Consider the following 19,434-nt stretch of genomic DNA (forward strand, 5'->3'; position numbering starts at 1 on the left):
TTTTGTTGTTCGAAGTATTAAAATGCTCCATAATATCTGGTTCATTTCTGTTTCACAGATAATGTTTTATCAAGAAGAGTTAAGAGATCAAATAGTTTACAAAAGAAAAATGACCAACTGTGTTTAGAATTGCTCATTATCTGTACAGCAAAGTGGGAAACTCTGGGGGACTAGTTTTTAAATTAACTACCTGAGCCATGTGAATCTAGCAAAGCCTCCAAAATATGAAAAGTATGCTTAATCTGGTAATGACTTTTTTGATCTCTTACTACCAAAGCAACATAATTAGTCTTGATTTCTGGAAAGTTTCTCTCTGAAATCCACTTAACTTTACTCTCAATAACATGCACAAATCCTCCCTTAAACCTCTCTAGCAAATGTTAAGGCTGAGATTTTTGAGTTCAATAAAGCCCAATGCCTACTGCAATCTAGTAACAAATGGACTTTCACAGAAGGCCTAGCCCAAAATGTTGTTTTCCAGTACTTTCAATGAAAGAAACATTTTGACTTGACTGTAGCTGTAACTGCAATGACAGGAAGCAGTGATGTTTAAAATAGAACTCAATAATTTATTGCCAGCATTACATCATCCTGACACCTTGAAGTTCCTCCTGTCCCCCACCCCTCATCTGCTGCAGCTCGTGAAAAGAGCCAGCAGGATCAATGCAGAGAGCATTTCCATCCTTGGGCCCATCTCCCTGCAACTGAGGTTATTAAGTTCTTCTCAAACTACAGTGAACTTGGCAGGGGGCAGCTTTCCATACTCAGCATCAGAATATCTCCTGTTGTACCATACTTCTATCTAGGCCTGCCGAGGGTAGGGGTTTTGGGTTGGGATGGGGTTTTTGCTCTCAGCTTGGCAGTCAGGGTGGTACTGCAGAGAAGGGATAACCATGGTTAGTCAGTGTTTGAACACCTCAGTCATGTCATTAACTCACATCATTAGCTTGCTTTTCTAGCTGGTGTGGGGGAAAGGTTTTCCTTGTACTCTGTATCCAGCCTCTGTTTTGGAGTTACTGTGTGGTACTGTGGTATTGATGCCTCTTACATCATAACTTATACTGCCATTCCTAGTTTTCTATGGTGGAATATTTTAGAGTTAGTTTCTTTTTTTTTTTCCCCTTAGTGATGCTGGCTTGCTCTCAGCTTTGTTGATGGCCTGTAATTACCTGTCGGTTTTCAGTAGACTTTATATGGACTTACAGTTAGCTTGGACTCTTAGCATCATAATTCAAAGCATTCTATCCTTAGCTCTCCTAATAGCTTCTCATAAATGAGTTGATGTATATGTCACTTAATAATTATACATAATATAGTTTGAGTAAACCTGGCAGTATAGCCACTCACAGCTTCTTCTAGACTCTCCAATGAAAATAGCTTTTTTCTTTGTAATTTTGGGGGTGTGGTTTGGAGGTTTTGAGTTGGGTTTTTGGTTTCGGTTATGTTTCAATTCTCTTTGTTTGGGTTTTTTTAATGATCTTGCTAATCTGTTGTTAAATACAGATGATGCTGTACACATGACAGCCACTGAATGTTAGTGAAGCTATTTCTGTGTTCTTACTTTACTTTGTTTCAGTCCAACATCACAATAAGCTGGTAGTTTTCCCACTTATGATCACAGATGCAGAGAGTTAAGGGAATACCTCCATATTTTACCACTGCACTTGGCTCCAACTTGCAGGTACTTTCCACACAGTTAATGGTGCCCAGTTCTAAGCTGAATGCTTATCTTTAACCCATCATTCAGGGCAACTGTTTTGAATGGTAAAACTTCCAGCACCAAAGAAATCATGTGCATGTTTGTGTGTGGCCATCACTTGTTTGCTGTCTGGCAACACATCCATATGCCATATTACATCAGTTTTTGTGCTTAAACATTTCACAAAAAACTCTCACCTAACAATGGTCATGAGCTGTGGGGCTCCCATCCATAGCTAAGATCAGCACATCTCATAGCTGAAGAGTTACTCAGATTTTGTTTGGGCCCATCTCAAAAAAGTCCATGCTAAGAGAAATTTTCCACCTTTTTTCTGCTGCCACTCCCCCAGAGCACTTACAGTGTTTGCTTACCTTGGGGCTCAGGAGGGAAGCAGTCTTTCCAGCCAAAATGCTGTGTTAGCCTTTAATCAGTTGTTGGGAGGAGCCATAGTTAAAACTTTTACTTTTTTCCTAGATTAATGACTTCCTGGCTTTCCTTCTTTCTTTGTTTCTTGCTTACAATCCCAAATGTGTGGGTTTGGATCCACTGAAAGGTACAGAGGGCTTTGGAGGCCCATGCAGCAAAGATTAAGGACACTTCAGCAGACTTCAACTTAGGAGCTAAAGAGAATAGCAAAGGTTAACCAGGAGACTGCTTTTATCAAAAGTTTTCTAGTCTGTACTGGTGAAAGTCTAAAACATATAAACTGATCAATAGCTTTAAAAGCTGGATGTATTCTCTTGCCTTGAAGCTTTTTCCAAAACAGTCCTTTCCAAAGGATAACTTTGGAAACTGCAGACAAGCTTCCTAGAGCTCCATCCAGTCCATAGCAGAGCCAGTACTTATTCTGTCTTCTTTCTGTTTTGGACATGCTAGAAGGAGATTGAGAGCCTAAAGAAGTTACATTTCTGCAGAACTGTCAGCATAATTTTCTATGCTCCAGCAAGGCACTTCTACTGCTTGTCTTGGACCATGACACTGATTTAGCTCCAGCTGGTTTAGCATGACAGGCAAGACCTTCTCATTGACAGATATTGGGGCTTACTATAAGAAAATACATACTTCATAAAATAAAGATGATAATCATAGACTTGGGGAAACAGCTGGCAGGGATAACAAAAGGTTTCTAAGTGAGTGGAAGAAAATGTCTTTTCCACTGGAAGATATTTTCACTTTTTACCAGAAATTACCAAACTCTTTCCAATCTGTAACCAGAGTAGCTCCAACTCAAATCCATTGCCTGTACTATCCTCTCTGTCCCCTACATCCAGTCACAGCCAAAGGCAGTGAGGAACAGCTACTAGACCAGTCCTACAGAGCCACATTTGCTCAGCTGCTCTGCCTTCACCTCCAGTACTGCCCTCAGGACCTCTGCACGATGTTCCAGTATGTAATGTAGATAAGGCAGCAAATCATCACACTGCCTCATCTTCAAGTGCAGGCTTTTCCAGATTAGGACCATTGATTGCTTTGTCCCAAATGTTTGTTTCCTTTGTCCCTTTTTTCCTAACTCAAAAGTGGGAAACATTGTCAGGAATACATTCCTTCAGAAAATGACAAGATAAGGTAATATACAGTGCTACTAAATCTAGTGACCTCCATAAACTTCCTATGAACACATGCAGTTTGCAGGAATGCTTTTTAATTCAGCTGATTAAAGAGCATGTAAACAGACAGATAATGCTCAAACTGTGTGTATACATGGGTGTAGATTTTAAGGATGGAAGAGAGCATTAAAAATTCTTAAACTATACAAATATTTTAACTAGGCTTTACAAACTACTTTCACTTTGGACTTGTTCCCAGAGTGTAGCCATATTATGATTTCTTGGCTTGAAACTACAGCTCTGATGGTTTAATTCTTCTGTGAATGACTAACACTTTACCAAAAACTTTGTTTAAACACAGAAGAATGGGTGACCTTCAAACATATCATTTTTCAGTACCTGAGAACCTGGCTAGGAACAGTGCAGGAAGCACATGGGGCTGGGCATTGTACTATGAACACCATCCCTTCCTTTTATCCTGCCCCTCATGCCATCCTCAGGCCCCCTCTGATTGGTGTCACTGCAGGGAAGTATCTCCACCTTTCTCTTTGTGAGAACTGTGAGAACAAAGGGCTTCACTACGTGTTTGCAAACCAGTTTACTTCTTGCAGCCTTTCAAAGTGGTTCACCAGGTGGTGCTTTTCTTGCCAAAAGGGAGGCCAAGCTCAGCTCTTGGGTTCCTGTTGACTTCCAGACTCACTGGGAACTAGATGCCCTCAGCCAGAGTTCTGAGTAAAGCAAAAAGATGCATCCTTAGTTACTAAATATTTGTTATCTACCATCACCCTTTAGCTGCTCATTGGTAAAATAGGTAAGTGGTTGTAGTAATAGGTACATGCTTGGGGGAATTCCAAACAGGAAAGCAAACATTTCCATATTTAGGTGAGTTGTTTCCCTGCTCACAAAAGCCTAGGTTTCAAATACACTGCTACCATGGAGTTTTGATATTCATGTTGCTGCTTTCTGAATAGGAATGAAACAGGCTTTGCACTACAGTGGGGAAGAGTGTCTGGTCTGGAGAGAAAGGCAAATATATTGGAATTAACACCTACACAATTCAGAAGGTGCATTGTCTCCAAACCATCAATAGCTTTGCACATTGGCAGCTTCTCTGTCAAAAAATTGGCTGTTACAGGGACAGCTACTGACAGCCAGCTCAAACCAGAGAGCTGCTGGATGAGAGGAGGTGGCATTTTCCTCTCCCTGAGAATCTGCTGAAGCCCCAGATTTCAGATGATTGGGCAACAGCCCTCTGCTTTGACTCCTCTATATGCAATGAGGTCCTCAGTTACCTTCCTTCAATGCTAATCAGCCAAATTCATATGCAATGCTGCTGAGTGAAGCAGCTCCAGATATAGGCTCTGTGGAGATGACTTTGCCCTCAGAAAATAGTCCAGATTTTAATCAGACTGTGTGAGTCAGTTAAAGCCACTGTGTGGCTCTAGGTGGCCATTGATAATGACCTTGGTGGAAGTCTGTCCTAACAGCCTGGGCTCTTGCTCAATCTCCCTTCTTCACCTGGTGGGCATCCACATGAAAAAACAAAGAACACTTACAATTTTGTGATCCTTCAACACCAGCCTACATGGTTGTGAAATGCAGAGGATGGCAAAAGCTGCACTTGATAATAAGTATATTAACTATTAAATGCATACCCTGCAGCATGATGTTCTTTCCAATAAAACAGGCAGCAACAAAACCAGATTGCTCTGGATAGGGAGTGTTCAACTGCCCAAACTGGATTTTGGCAGGATGAGCATCACAAACAGTAACAGGCCCCCTCTTGTAAAAAAAAAAAAAGACATTAAATTGTTAATGCCACTATATAATCAGAGCTTTGATCTTGATTCCAAGAAAAGAAACCTCAAGCCAGTAGTTGAAATCTCTACAGCCAGCACAGGCATTGGTTGAATAATGGCACAGAATAAGCTTCATGGTGCTGTCTGCTGCTAGCTCTCCCACTCTCCTTGGCCTAAGCCTACCTACTTAATCTAAAAAAATCTAGGAGGTTTGGATTTTATTGATCACCAAAGACCCTCAGAGTTTTTAAATACATTCATTCTAAAAAAACAGATGAGAACCCTCTATTCTCCAAGAAAGGATGTCCCATGGCAGATCCTAGCCATCACTCCCCTTGCTTCCCAAGCAAATCAGAAATTATTACAACAAAGTTTGCTTTGGCATTATTTCCCTTAATGGATAGCTCTGTTTGGAGCTCTCATTCTTTCAGTGACATGTTACGTGTCAAATCCTAAATGTTCCAAATCTTACCTTTACGAAAACAAATTAATTCACTTGCTACCTCTTGTGTGAGAGCACGTAAAATCTGGAGGTTCTCTAACCACCCTCCAGTTAAAAATTGGCTTCCAGGACTGTACCTTTAGGGCATGTGGGGTTCTGTTAAACAGCCTGTACCGAACTCAGCTGGTAAATGCAAGCTGAGTTACAAGGGCAGCTGAGTGACAGCAATGAAAGGAAATATTCAACAAGTCGAGGCATTGAAAATGACTGGGATTACAGCAAAAGTTAAGTACTGTGTGTCTTCAGTATTCAGCTTTGAATACTTAAGTAACAGCTTTGCTTTTGCTGCAAAGGATTCCCTGCATAGCTCCTGGTTTTCTTCCTGAGCATTCTGAAATATATTTGTATCTCAAGTCTGGTTTGTGGTGTATTTCAGAAAAAGGACTGTATCAAGGGAGATCTAAAAAAGTATAAAATCAGGCCACTGCTTATTTTTATTATGTGAGAGGCACTTTGGGCATTTCTTCCCTGGAATCCACCCTCATTAGTGATGTTTTCTCAAATTATTTTGGCTGCTTTAGGTGTCTCTTTAACAGATGTGTCTATTTTTACTTGCCCTGCATTCACATCTGTTTCATTCTTATCAGCAAATATCTATTCATTGGTCCTATCTAACTCTTTTACATCTATCTGCATTAAAATGTGTGTCACTCATTAACTCGGGGTTTGTACATAAATTAGTCTCCTGTATGTCCTGTAGCAGTGTTATTCTTTCTGCTTATTGCATCACCTAAAAATAAAATTACATTTCATTTCTGGCAGATATCTGAATTCATATCCCTTAACTATTTCTTAGTTCAATCAGTCAACTTTTACAATTAGATTGGTTTGAAGTCCTGTGAGTTTGACAGAGTATTTGTATTCAGAACATTCTGTTTACAAACTTGATGGGTGTGGGGTTTTTTTTGTTTGTTTGTTATTTGTGCAAGAAATAAAAGGTTTCTGACTATTTTGTAATAGCTTTGAGAATTATTTAGATAGAAAATTCACAGGTCTACAAATCTGGACTGTATTAGCCTTAACCTTGTAATGAAAGTCCAGCATCTAGAAGACAGTTCATAGATAAATATGAATTTTTAGTAAGTTACTTTCTGTCCTAGAAATCTACTTGAGAGATCATCTTTGAGCAGTTCTTCTAACTGCTCTGTATTCGTGATGATTTTTTACTTCTCGAGTACTAAAATATTCTCTATGTAGGTATGTTCACACTGGATTTTCACACAATTTAAAAATCTTTCCACAGATAATATAATTTCTTGTAATAAAATAAGATGTTCATGGCAAAGCATTATATTATACAGACAATGCGCAATTGCAAATATGAAAGGTAACCTTGATCATCTAAATTAAGTCTTGAAAGTTAATGCTGATCTTTAATCTTTGCCCAGGAGAAATGTAATAAGTTTTCACAAACAGTTGCATCAGATTTCTAGCATTTTATCTAAGTAAGTAACTCTACCCCAGCTGAATGATTAAATCCTTAGCACTCGAATATGGGTTTGTAATGGGGAGCATTTAATTTGTTTCAGTTACCTGTACAAATAATTCTAATCTACAGCTCGCTTGCCCTGGTTTGAATAATGTTCATATTTAACATGGTAAAACGCATGTGTCTAAACTTGGCTTGCAGTGCTGAAACAGCTTGTTTAGACAGACAGATATTTGATGGATATTTAGTATCTCAGATATGTTTACCACACTAATTCTGTTTATAATACTAACTCTATTTAGTTAAATGTGCCGTTTTTCCAGCAGATGCACAAAGACTATTAATGTCATGTCTGAGCAAACTACCTGTAATTAGTTCCTGTCAAAACTGATGTAAAAGCAACAGGAAAGAAATTACCTCTCGTAATTCTTTGATAGTTGATGTTCTATTGTCTGACGCAAAGAAAAAAAAAAAGGAAATAATTTATTACTACTCTAATATTTCTGTAGCGTAGAAATTGCCTCAGAATTACATAACCATGTCCTTTGCACAGTTAGGTGCCCTTTGTTTGTAAATCATCTCAGGGGAATCCACGAAGCCACTACTGGCAGTCAGAGGTGGGAATTTTACGTAGTTTTCATGCTAAGCTTTTTCCCAAAAGTGCCCTGTTTCATGGTCAGTTCCTGGCAACAGTATCATGTAAACATCCTCCACGTGTTTTAGACCTCCTTCTCCATAAAATATTGTCCCAGTAGTCTTCTGTGGCACTGCTGTGGATGGAGAGGCTTAGGGAATGCTTTACATTTATTAGAGTAAAATCTCTAGTCTCTTTTCCCTCCCTATGAAGACAGAGCCCATCTCCAGGACAGGCAGTAAGTATAGTGGCTATCTTATTTCTTTCTGTTATCCTAGCTGAGCAGACAGTATGTTACCAGACAATGAAATGGTGAAACATAAAAAACTTCTACAGAATTCTTCAGAAAGTTGCAGATGCAGAATGAGTTTGAGTTTGAGTTTGCTCCACAATCTTTGAGGACGCAGGTGTAAACCCAAGGATTAAAAACTGGCTTACTTTATAAATTTGGAGTTACAAGAAATCAATTAGCTTGTCCTGTCCCATAGATTGTGAAGTATCAGGGAGAGCAAAGAGAGAGAAGTAATCCTTCAGTTTGTAAAGAGAAGTAATAAACGTGAAAATTCAGGCTCATACTTTTAGATGAAAATTTGTTGTGGGATAAAATACTCTTCCAGGAAATTGGTTCTCAAGTGGGAAACATGCTATCAGATGTAATAGTGATATATGGGACTATCTCTTGTATGAATTCAAAAGCGCTGTAACTTCTGCAATGTCTTCACTTGGGAGTGCTGGGTGCTAAAGCTCTAAGCAGAGCTCTAGGAGATGAAAGCATGTTGCACTCCAAATGCACTTAGCAGCTGGATGAACAGCACAAGGCTGGCTCCCAGTATGTGCCATTTACTTTGCAAACAGGGAGCTTGATAAGTAAAGACCTGCTGGATGATTGCAAAAAAAAAAGAGTAGGCATGTAAGGAATAAGAGAAGAACATAGCTGGATTAGCTGTATTGTGTTTGAGCAGTAATGAATGAGAGAAATATGCTGTCAGTGTGTTCATCATCAGCCTTTAATGACACACCATGACTATTTTCCCATCATTTATATGTAGACTGTTAAAGGCATGTGCACAGGAGCAGCTCCAAAAGAAACAAGCAAACTACATCACTTCCTCTTGAACTATTCTCTAGGGTTGGTTTAGACATTAAACAGATAAGCAGTAATGTGAAAGTGGTGGAGCAGAAGGTTACATATTTGTCCAAATGGATTCATCAAACACCTGCATTTAAAAAGGTTTATTATAAAATAGTTACATTCTGATGAGACAAGGAATCTTTTCAAGTGTGCATAAAAGTGATTCTTTTCTTCGGTTTTTTTTTTTTTTTTTGTTAGATTAAGAAATGTGTTATAGAATTAAAAATTTAGTTTGCTACTGATGCATCATCTGTAGCTAAAATCAAGCAAAGGTAAGGGCTGCCACCTCAAGTCAGATACCAAATCTAGGGGTTGCAATATCATAGTGTCCCCCTAAAACAACTTGCAGAGGGAAAGGCTTCAGGGAGGAGAAGAGATAGTCTTCACAAATGCACTTCTACAAAATGCAGCATTTGATTTAAGGTCTGATCTTGAATAAACTGCAGGTAAACTGAGTTATACAATTAAATCAGACTGACAGGTTGCATACGCACATGAAGTATCAGGTTGCATGACAAGCTGTGTGAAAACAGCATCAGACTGTGTCTTGAATTGCTTGAAAAGAAAGGGTGTTTTACATCACAGCAGGTTAAAACTTTATCTGGGCTTCTGGAGCACCATTAGCATAATCTGATTACTCTCCAGGCAGGTGATGGCTGCTCCTGGATAGGCCCAAAGGAAATGAACATTGAAAGTACAAAGGAGTGCTCAGTGGAAGGGGAGAGGAATTCTGAAGTTATTTGGGACTGAATGAATACTACAAAATAATCAATGCTGATAAATTTTAGGAAGTGTCTTGCCTGTTCAGATTTCTTAAGGTTTTAAGTACTGCTTAACCTTTCACTCTATCAAACTTCTTATATCCATTGCCCTTATGATTTCTAACTTGGTCCGACACATATTTGAGGGAGGTGTTGGGGAAGGGGGACCACTGTATTGGGTTGGTTGGTTTGGGGTTTTTAGTATTTCTGATTATTATGTTCTCTCACATCATTTGATATATTCTCATTATTCCCTCAAACTAATTCTATTAAGCTCCCATTTTGACACTTACATCTCATTCCAGGTGTTAGGGAAGTACTGGCTATTCAATTCTCTCAAAGTAAAGCCATGAGTTGTACTCTTTCCTTCTAAAGGAAATTAGGATTTACTGGCAGAGAGCCAGGGTGAAAGTGACTGTCAAAGACTCTGTATTGTGTTTCCAGTTGTGCATCTGTTCTGGTTTGTAACTTACTGGGATTTTCTTGTGCTTCTAATTTCGAGCTCCAAGCTTAGGCATTGCAATGCTTATCTTAATTCTTGCAAGCATAGTCTAATTATTTGCATTCATTTACAAGCCTTGTTCCTCAGACCAGTAGAAATTATATTGCTAATTAATTGTGTCTAACTGAAACACTAAGTGGGCTTTTAGGTCCATACAGGAAAACTAATAAAAACCAAACACATCAAATTTTTTGAATACCAGATACAATAAATGGCTTCTAGGTTTTGCATTTCTCATCACTGTTCTAAGTCACTTTTAGTCCCTCTGCATAGGGTTTGAGTAGCACCAGGAATGTCACTGTGCCATTCTTTTTTTATGTCATCATTTCTGATACAGTTAATGTTAAATTGAAAAAGTTAATGTTCAGAACATGATTCTTTAGACATCATTGAAAGAGAGCTCTAGAAGAATATTTTTCCTTTATGTCCCTGTCAGTTAAGGCTCAGTTTTCCATTCTGATTAAGGTGAAAAGACAACACCTCTGAGCTTTTATGCAGGTTGAAGGGTCTGTCTGGTCACAGCTATGACTTTGCAAGGGGACCCCTTTCTATGCATGTAATAAATGTGACACATATAGGGAACCTCAACCTCCTGCATGTAAGCTGCAGTAAAATACCACAGATTTCCAGATAAAAGCCAATCCTGTGTGAAAACCCTCATACAACTGCACAAATCTGCAATAACTGCATGTGAGGAGTCTGAAGGCTTTCACTGAGAATGGGATCAACATGTCAAAGCATTTATTCTCTAAAAAAAGATTCTATCCAGGACCTGAAGATTCCTAGGAAGCACGAAAGTATCACTGGCCAGATCATCTCACACCAGTAGATATTCATGGGGATCTCCATGTATGTCATACTTGAATTTTAAGACTTTTAAAGAGTTTGTCACTGCTGAGGTAATTGCTAAAGGAACTTCTTAAGACTCTTCCCCAAAGCTGTACCAGTGAGAGAAATCTGGAATCTTAATCTGCTCAAAGCCTGAATGTGGGAAGAATGGCTTGTGAATGACTAATAGTTAGAACTGCTTTCCAAGAGCTTCAGGGACAGTACTATACAGCCTGGAAACTGCTGAAACTGAGGATAAAAAAATCTCTCATAACCTGTGTCCCTTGGAAAATTGGTGAAGTATGTCAGAAGAGATACTTTAGTGTTCTCAAATGCTTCCTTTCAGACATTCTTCCAGGCCAGCAATGGCTTTTGAATTTTCTCTAAAATACTACTTCAGAGCATTGGCCATCCACCTGTGCAAAGGGGAGGAGAGCAGAAGGCTTTTTGGCACTGCCAATTCCTTTAGGCACCTGACTCAAGTGACGTATGTATATTGCAGATTAGTTTCCATTTTCCATTTCAGGACAAACCTTATATTTTCTTCTATTAAAGCACTGAACATATAATTATGAGCTTTTTCTACCTCTTTAATTTTGCCTGAAACTGATCCTGACCCTTTGATTTTAATTACTCTGATATGATCTTGAACTACATTTTAAAACCCTCTGTCAAGCAGACCCATGCTGTGCAACTTAACTGTATTTTTCAATTTGAGGACTCCTGCTGTCCAGTCTTCAGCTATATTTGAACTGCATCCCAAAACTGAGGTTTGTAGTGAACATACACCCACACTTACACCTCCCACCCCCACCAAGCCTTTCTCTAGAGCGGTACCTCCAATTCTAGTTCAGATGTGGGGTAGCTGGTAGAGTTACCCCTTCCATCCTCTCAGGAGAGAATTAAGGGCAAGGCAATGCATCTGGTTAGGAACATTAGTTGTTCACTTTGTGCCTTTCTTTTATTCTGACTTTTAAAAGTGTACCCACCAGTATAAACACATGGGGCTCAAAAGAGCAATTAGATTAGCAGAATTTCAAAACCCATGGCTTTTTATGACTGTATCTGTCTTGTTTTGGCCAAGAAAAAACATTATTATCATTCCATCTGCATAAAAGATGCTTACCACCTCCTCAACAATTTGTTCACTGTTAGCTCTATTGGTATGCACTCCTATACCCTTCTCTGATTTCTTATCACTGGTTGCTAACTCTGAGGAAAACAGCAAGAGGCAGGACTAACAGTGAGACTTAAGTTAGCCCACTTTCACACTTCACCTCCAGTAAATCTGCACGTAAATAAAAGTCTTCAGTAACCAGAAGAGATAATAGAAGAAAAACCATAGTTCAAGAGAAGCAAATCTGTGGCTGACTTCTCAGATGGAGGACTTTGCAGGTGTTCCCTGCAATGCTGTTCTAAGTTCATATCCTCTTAATGTAGACCTAATACTACTCATTGCTTATAGCTTTGGCATAATTATTGGCTTAACCTTAAACCATCCTCTCTCACAAAAAAGAAAGCACCTTGCCTCTGCACAGATGAGGTGTCAACTCTCCACAGCAAAGCACTACTCCTGTTACTGCAAGGAGAAACCTCATGCAGATAGTGGAATTAAGCTGGTCTAAAAATACATCCAGCATCTTCTCTTTAACAGAGAATGACAGATCACTGCTGGGATTAAAAATGCAGTTTTACTGTCTGAAAGGGTTTTTCTTATTCCTGTATTTCATTCTGTGTTCAAAAATTCGCCTGGAAAACTCTAAGTTTAGAGCTGATTGTACAAATAAATGTTCTGAATAAGGAAATAGAAGAAAATATCATCATTAATTTTATCTAACATGAGGAATCCTAAAACAAACCAGTTACTCCCACAAGAGATATCACGCTCTGGAAAGAACATCGTAATTTATGCTTGACAACACAAAGCATAATGCATGTATTTTCCAGATTTATACCAGGTAAATCATGAGCCTGTCTTTTACTTTCAACTTATTGATGATTAAAATCATCTGGTAAACCCCCAGCCTTCTAATAAAAACAGCCTGATCATAAGAGAGGTGTCAATCATTGGAGACAGGGTCTATGAACAGGCTGAGTGCTGCGTACCTAATTAGGTTTGGCTGAGCTAACTGCACTCTGAGCATATCTTCCCCTGCTTCAGCTACACAACCATCCTCAAGGCACAGCTAGTTTCCTATTCCCACTGTGCTGCCTTAATCTAGTAAACGTCCACCTCTGACCTCAATAAATATTTTATTTTCTTCATAGCAAGATGCTTGCTTCATTCCTCTGCAAGATCACTCACCCTGATTTCCATCTCTGCATTAAATGTTTTTAGATTTGGGCACATCTATGGAGACAGATACACAGATATAGACTAGATAGAGAGGGATATATATGTGAACATATGATATATGTACAATTATATCATATGAACATAAGCAAAGAGGCAATGCAGCAAGGCAGACAGTACATAATTTCTGGAATAGCAATGCTGCAGACTTTTCTGCAACAGCTTCTGGCAGTTGGAAGCAATCAAACACAAACACCTTGCTGCTTACAACAAAATCAGAAATTTTCCATGATGGCTTCAAGCAACTAAAAACGAAAACAATTTTCATGAAGGAGTGAGAGGGAAGCTTTCTTCCTGTGCAAAGATTTCTGTGTGAAAGAAAGCAAGCCATGACTCCTAATGATAGCTGAGCATTACTGCTTCATTGTAGATGTTAGACTTATCTTTTATATTTTTCTCTGTCATTTTCATCCAAAAAAAATCTCTATTGAAACTGAACCTTGAGAACCAAAACTAATGTTGAAGTTTATTTCAGAGCTGACTGAAGCGAGCATATTGATTTTCATAGGTTTTGTATCAGCTTCTTGGTATACTGCATTTCTCATTCAGCCTTGTAATATTTGGGATAATATTCCTCTGCATACCAGAGGGTCCTAAATGCTGCTATCAAATAGAGAAGCAAACACTGTCATCTTGGTCCATACTGAATTGAGTGTGTATGAAACCTTTCCTTAAAAAAGCAGATTTGTTATGTTGTTTTGGTGGTTGTTATGGTGTCACATACCTGGCAGAAATCAAAGTGCTGTTTTGGTTTTTTTGGGGTTTTGTTGTTTTGTTTTGTTTTTTTTAAATGTGTATGCAGTGTACCTAAACAAATAACATGACTTTCAAAATGCCTGGATTCCAGCATCTAGGATTTCTCTGGAAATGGCACAATTTGCTAAATATCTAAACCTTTAGTAGTCTCAGAGCTGAAAATATTCATCATCCCCCTTCTCCTACACCCCACCACTCACACACCAGGCTGATGTCACGGCACGTTCTGCCTTCCATAACAAATTTGGTGCATGGTCACAACCAGGTTTTTCAGTAATGACTGTGACATGCAAAGGACATGATTCAGCAAGAGTAACACACTCACTAATAGCACATTTACATTCCTATTGATTTGACAGGAGCTACTAAGCAACTGAGTGAGGTAAATACTTACTTGCCTGTGTAAAGCCAGCCAAACGCTTTAAACTCTTGAATCAGAGCCTGGTAAAGGGTAAGTACCGTGTTCCTTTGTAAATCTGTTTGATCATCGTTTTCAGGGAAAAAAATTAAACCAAGTGGATTTCCTTTGGGTTCATTAGGTGTCTACTGAAAATGGTTGTTTCAGGGTAATAGAAACCTTTAGAAATCTTTTCCTCTTGGAACTTCACCAGCCACAAGCACAATGGGGGGCGGAGGGAGGAAAGTCTTACATCCCATTGTCTCCACAGGACTCCCTGTTCCCTACTGAACACCAGTGTCAATTTTTCCGAACAGCTTTGTCTTTCTGCCAAAGATAATGGACATGTTTGGAGTGTGTGGGTAAAGATTAAAACCTTGTCACTCACATATAGGTCGTCCATTTTTTAGGTATTTCAGTAATCATTCCTTCCCTGTAGTTTGTGGATGCTTTGCAGTACTTAAGACTAAATTGTACTAAATCCTAGCTTCAAACATCTCAACAAAGTAGTAGAGCTATAGGTATCAAAATTGTGTACATCACTTATATATATATATTTTTAAAATCAGTGTGGAATTAAGTTCTCTAAAAAAGCTCTGTCAGCTTTTTTGTTTTCTGGGAGGCTTCTGGTGTGTGGTTTTGCTCCTCCTAGAATGTGACAAAGTGAAGCCAAAGGAAAAAAATTTCTGCCTCCTTTCTGAACTTAACAACATGATTTTTTCCAAAAACAGAAGAGAGTTCAAGACCATAAAAATATTATTGCTAAATTTTAATCCCTTGAAAATAAGGTCAGGCTAAAGCAAACAAAGTCCATTGAGGAGAAGTTGTTTTTATTAAGGCATTAACTTCAGTGGTGCTGTGAAAGTCTGCTCCAGTGTAGGTTCACTATGCAAATGTCAAATATTAATATGTTCTCAAGGTCTCTACCTGCATTGTAGTTGAGGGATAAAACTTAATTCTGGGCAGACCATTCCTCACCAGTATCTCAGGACCAAATGCACACATATAGCATGTCCTCTGTGTCACCAGGGCTTGGCTGGCTGAGAGAGACACTGTGTGACAGCAGTCAGTGGTGACAGACTTCAAGGGCCTGCAGTGAGAAGAGTGACTGGGCAGTGAGGAGAAATAGTTACCTGAAGTCTCATATTTGAGCCCTTATCAGCAACAGATTTTTCTCATTCATCCCTCTGTGCCTGTTACTATTCAGTTACAATTCCACCTTGGCAGGTGCTGCCACAGAGGAACCACCAGCACGAGTTTAGGTACTGTGTTTCCTGACCTTCAAAAAATCTCCAAACAACCTTGCACTTGGCCTTGCTGAGCCTCATGAAGTCCTCATGGGCCCAGCTCTCCAGCCTGTACGGATCCCTCTGGATGGCATCCCTTCCCTCCAGTGTGCCAAGCACACCACACAGCTCGGTGCTGTTGGCACACTCAGCCCACTGTCTGTGTCACGGATATTAAAAAGTGCCAATCCCAACACCAGCCCCTGAGGAACATCACTCATCTCTGGTCTCCACCAGGGCATTGAGCTGTTGGCTCTGAGTGTGACCATCTAACCAATCCATTACACACCAAGTATCCATCCACCAAATCCATGTCTTCCCACTTCAGGGACAAGCATGTCACTGAGGGACAGTGCCAAGTGCTTTGCACAGCTCCAGGCAGATGATGTCAGTTCTCTTCTCTTATCCATCACCAACATAACCCCATGCCAGCAGGCCACACATTCATCAGGCATGACTTGCCCTTTGTGAAGCCATGCCCTCAGGTTGTCATCACTCTCCTTATTTTCCACATGCCTTAGCATAGTTCCCAGGAGAATCTGCTCCATGATCTTGCCAGGCACTCAGGTGAGACTGAGTGACAGGTAGATTATGTTCTTTTGAAGAATACACTGTCAGGAAAGGACATGGAAATACTGCCCCCAGAAGAAACATAACTGCTGGCCTAGTTTCCTACAACTGGAAGCCAGAATGTCCCTTTGGGGCCTCCACCCAGGTAAGACCGTACACTTAAGTCATGTTAGGAAAAAGGAGGTTGGCTGCTTTTGCAGATTCTTGAAAATACAAACTGCCTTATAAAGAATCATCTCATGGTTAGTGGTAGTACAAGATGGATGGTTGGACTGGATGATCTCAAAGGCCTCTTCTGACCTTGATGATTCTGTGATTTTATCATCTCTGAAAAGCTTTCTGTGGCAATTCTCACTGTATCTGTCACACTTCAGGAAAGCAGATTTTCTGAGGACACGAGAGCAGAGTTGTGTGTTGTGTTTAAGACAGCATTATAACCTGTAATCCAAGGTGGCTGGGTGACTTCACTGGTGGCTCCAGCCAAAGGGCGAAACATGAGCCATACCAAGACAGAAAGCTCTGGGATATGTCAGGAAGACACAAGGGTTAGGGTGCAATGAATAGACAGAGATGTTTGGGGGGCAATTCCATCTGCCTCTGCCAAACTCTTCAAGTCCTGTTCTTTCCTCCTCACTCGGCTTTCTCAGTGACTGCTGATCAGGTTATATTAAAACTAAGAGGACTTACACAGTCCTTAACAAAGGACTCTGTCCTTTGGCCTCAGGAGATCACTGATTTTGGAAACAAATGCAGTTTCTGTGCTGTTTTGCTGTACAACACAAGTGGCATTAAAAAATGGAAAGTGTTACAGTAATATTGATCCACCAAACCCTTCCCTAAAAATATCACTTTTTTCTATGTTTTAAATTACAGTTAAATTACCAGCAATAACCTCTGAAAAACCATCTATTGCTGCTTGGCTGTTCACAGTAACTGGGGCTTGTACACTGCAAACCTCTCAGTGCTCAACAGTCAAAGGTTTTGTGCAGCAATTTGAAGTGTCCTCTTGTGAAAACAGCAGCTCTGGTTTTATAACTAGAGCACTACCATAATATTGTTTTTACTAGCTCAAGGTTCAGTTTCAATACAATAATAAATAGCAAAACCCTCTTCAAACAGCTCCTTAAAAATACAGTAGTTTAAAAAAGAAACTGCATAGACAGCAACTCTTCCTGTTTAGGGAAATGAGTAAAGGCCATGCAGTCTCTCCCTCCTGTACAGGAGGAAGAGAAGAAAGAGAGAAATGACAAGAATCAGCTACTGCTGTCCTGAATGATGGAGCTGGCACTCAATATCGTGTAAGTGGCCTGATCTGATCTGTAGTGTGTGCATGCTGCTCTCAAGAAGGGGATGCCTGCAGGACTTCCAGGCACTGGCAGTCCATTTTCTGATTCACTGTTTTTAGAAGCTGCATACCCAGCCTATTTTTCATCTAATTAGTGATAGCTGTGTGTTAATGTCATCTGAGACAATGGGGCCAAAATTTGTATACTTCTCTGACAGTAAGAAAAGCACATTACCTGAAAACCAAAGCCCCTTGGAAAAACAGGAACAAATTCTGGTCATTCTTATGCTATGAATTTGACAGATTCCATAATATATAAATAATGTTATCCCAGAATCACAGTGTCCAAAATCAGTGCTTTTCTGTCATCTGAGATAAACTTGAGTAAAACTCTGTCAGCTGGTTTTGGGTTGAGAATTTCCTAGAATCTGGCAATGAGCCAGCCCAGCTTAGGTTCATGTGAGCTGGAGAGCCCCAAGCAGTGTCTCTTCAAGTACCTGGCTTGAAGATATTCTCAATATCTTCATATTCTCATTTCAAGCTTCCTTGCAAATCATTAGTAAGTATTGACTTTAGTTTTAGTTTCTGTTTATCTTTAAGAAGCAATGCCTTGAAGCTCCTGTGTACCAATTCCTTCTTTCCATTATGTGTATTGATTTGCCAAAGGATATTCTGTCATGCTTTGGAGCCTTGTTCTCAGAATTTTAGTAAACTGAAAATCTGACAGATTACAGGCCTTCAAACTTCAGACTGCACTTGCAATTAATCCAGTGGATTTCTCTCATACATCTAACAATTAACAGAAAACTAATTTGAAAATGTAAATGACATTATAATGCTTACCGAGCTACAAATTATATTATACACATCTACATTTATGCTAAACTGTCTGCAAAAAATAGAGAATGGTGATTCTCTGAAGTAAATGCTGCTCCAAGTAAGGTTGTGATTCTATGAACTGTTTTAAGGTACTGGATGTAGGTAACTACACAAGTGCCCTCCAAGCAAAAGCTGCTGTGAGATTGCTTTCAGTGAGAGCCACCACCCACTCACTTAAATGGATGAACAGGGGAAGCAAGTTCATGGGTAATTTTTTTTCTTCTGAGAAATAACTAACAAACCTGAGCAGGAGGGAAAAACTCTTCAGAATCATATATATATACTCTTCACATATTTAAGGAAAGCCAACTGTTGGAAGCAGTTCCATGAGCAGACAGTTGGTGAGAGATGGCACCATAGTTAAATGAAAAAATAAATATCAGTTCACTCACAAGTCCTTTAATTTTGCCCCTATCTGTCCAAAAGGCAGTAGTATTTGGGGGTTTTTTTCAATTAATATTTAGCTTTGAATTATATCACTACATACTTGTGGTCCATTTTGGTATACATTCAATAATGTAAATCTTTTATAAAGAACAAACTGCATTTGCTCTTCAACATTTTATTCTGAACATTCTTGGGATGCTCTCCTTAACCAAGAAAGGCATGTACTCGTGTTTTTGTCTTGGATAAGTGCACAATAATTTTATTAGAGCTATTATAGAAGATTCATTAAGAGTTAACCTTTGTGTATATGGGAATGATTTTTCATTTGTATTTATGAAGGGAGGGGTAAGAAATACAAGGCAAGGTTATCTGAAAGAAGTAGAAAGACACTAACAGTGTGAGTGAAAGCAAGCGTTTTCAAATGTAATTTGAAATTTTTCTTTTCAATTTTAGCATTGACAAAACTGGCATTGAGTTTTTTCTCAGAGTGATTTTCTTTCCCTGAGCTTGTGAGTTCATTTACTTGCATGACATATCCATAGATGGACAGAATGGTCAGTCCAACACCTCAGCAAAGTTAGTCCAGCCTAATCATTGCAGAAATGCTTTATTTTCTCTCTGCTTGCCTATTGGCATTGCCACCCTTGGGTCTCCTCAGGGCTCTCAGTGCTCTAGAACATGGCAAATG

At 39.4% G+C, this 19,434-nt stretch overlaps 1 protein-coding gene across 3 annotated transcripts in view; it reads left to right on the plus strand.

The window, feature by feature from the left end:
* Positions 1–19,434, plus strand: part of SLC39A10 (solute carrier family 39 member 10) — a 212,112-nt gene that overhangs the window by 153,489 nt on the left and 39,189 nt on the right. The window contains exon 1 of one of the 3 annotated variants that reach the window (XM_077181202.1): positions 17,473–17,493. The exons of the other annotated variants lie outside the window; for them this stretch is intronic. The gene's annotated coding sequence lies outside the window, so the exon portion shown is untranslated. Of the gene's footprint in view, positions 1–17,472; positions 17,494–19,434 lie in introns of those variants that run through there. 3 annotated transcript variants of the gene reach the window in all.

Source organism: Agelaius phoeniceus, chromosome 7, assembly GCF_051311805.1.
Source record: "Agelaius phoeniceus isolate bAgePho1 chromosome 7, bAgePho1.hap1, whole genome shotgun sequence".
NCBI lineage: Eukaryota > Metazoa > Chordata > Aves > Passeriformes > Icteridae > Agelaius > Agelaius phoeniceus.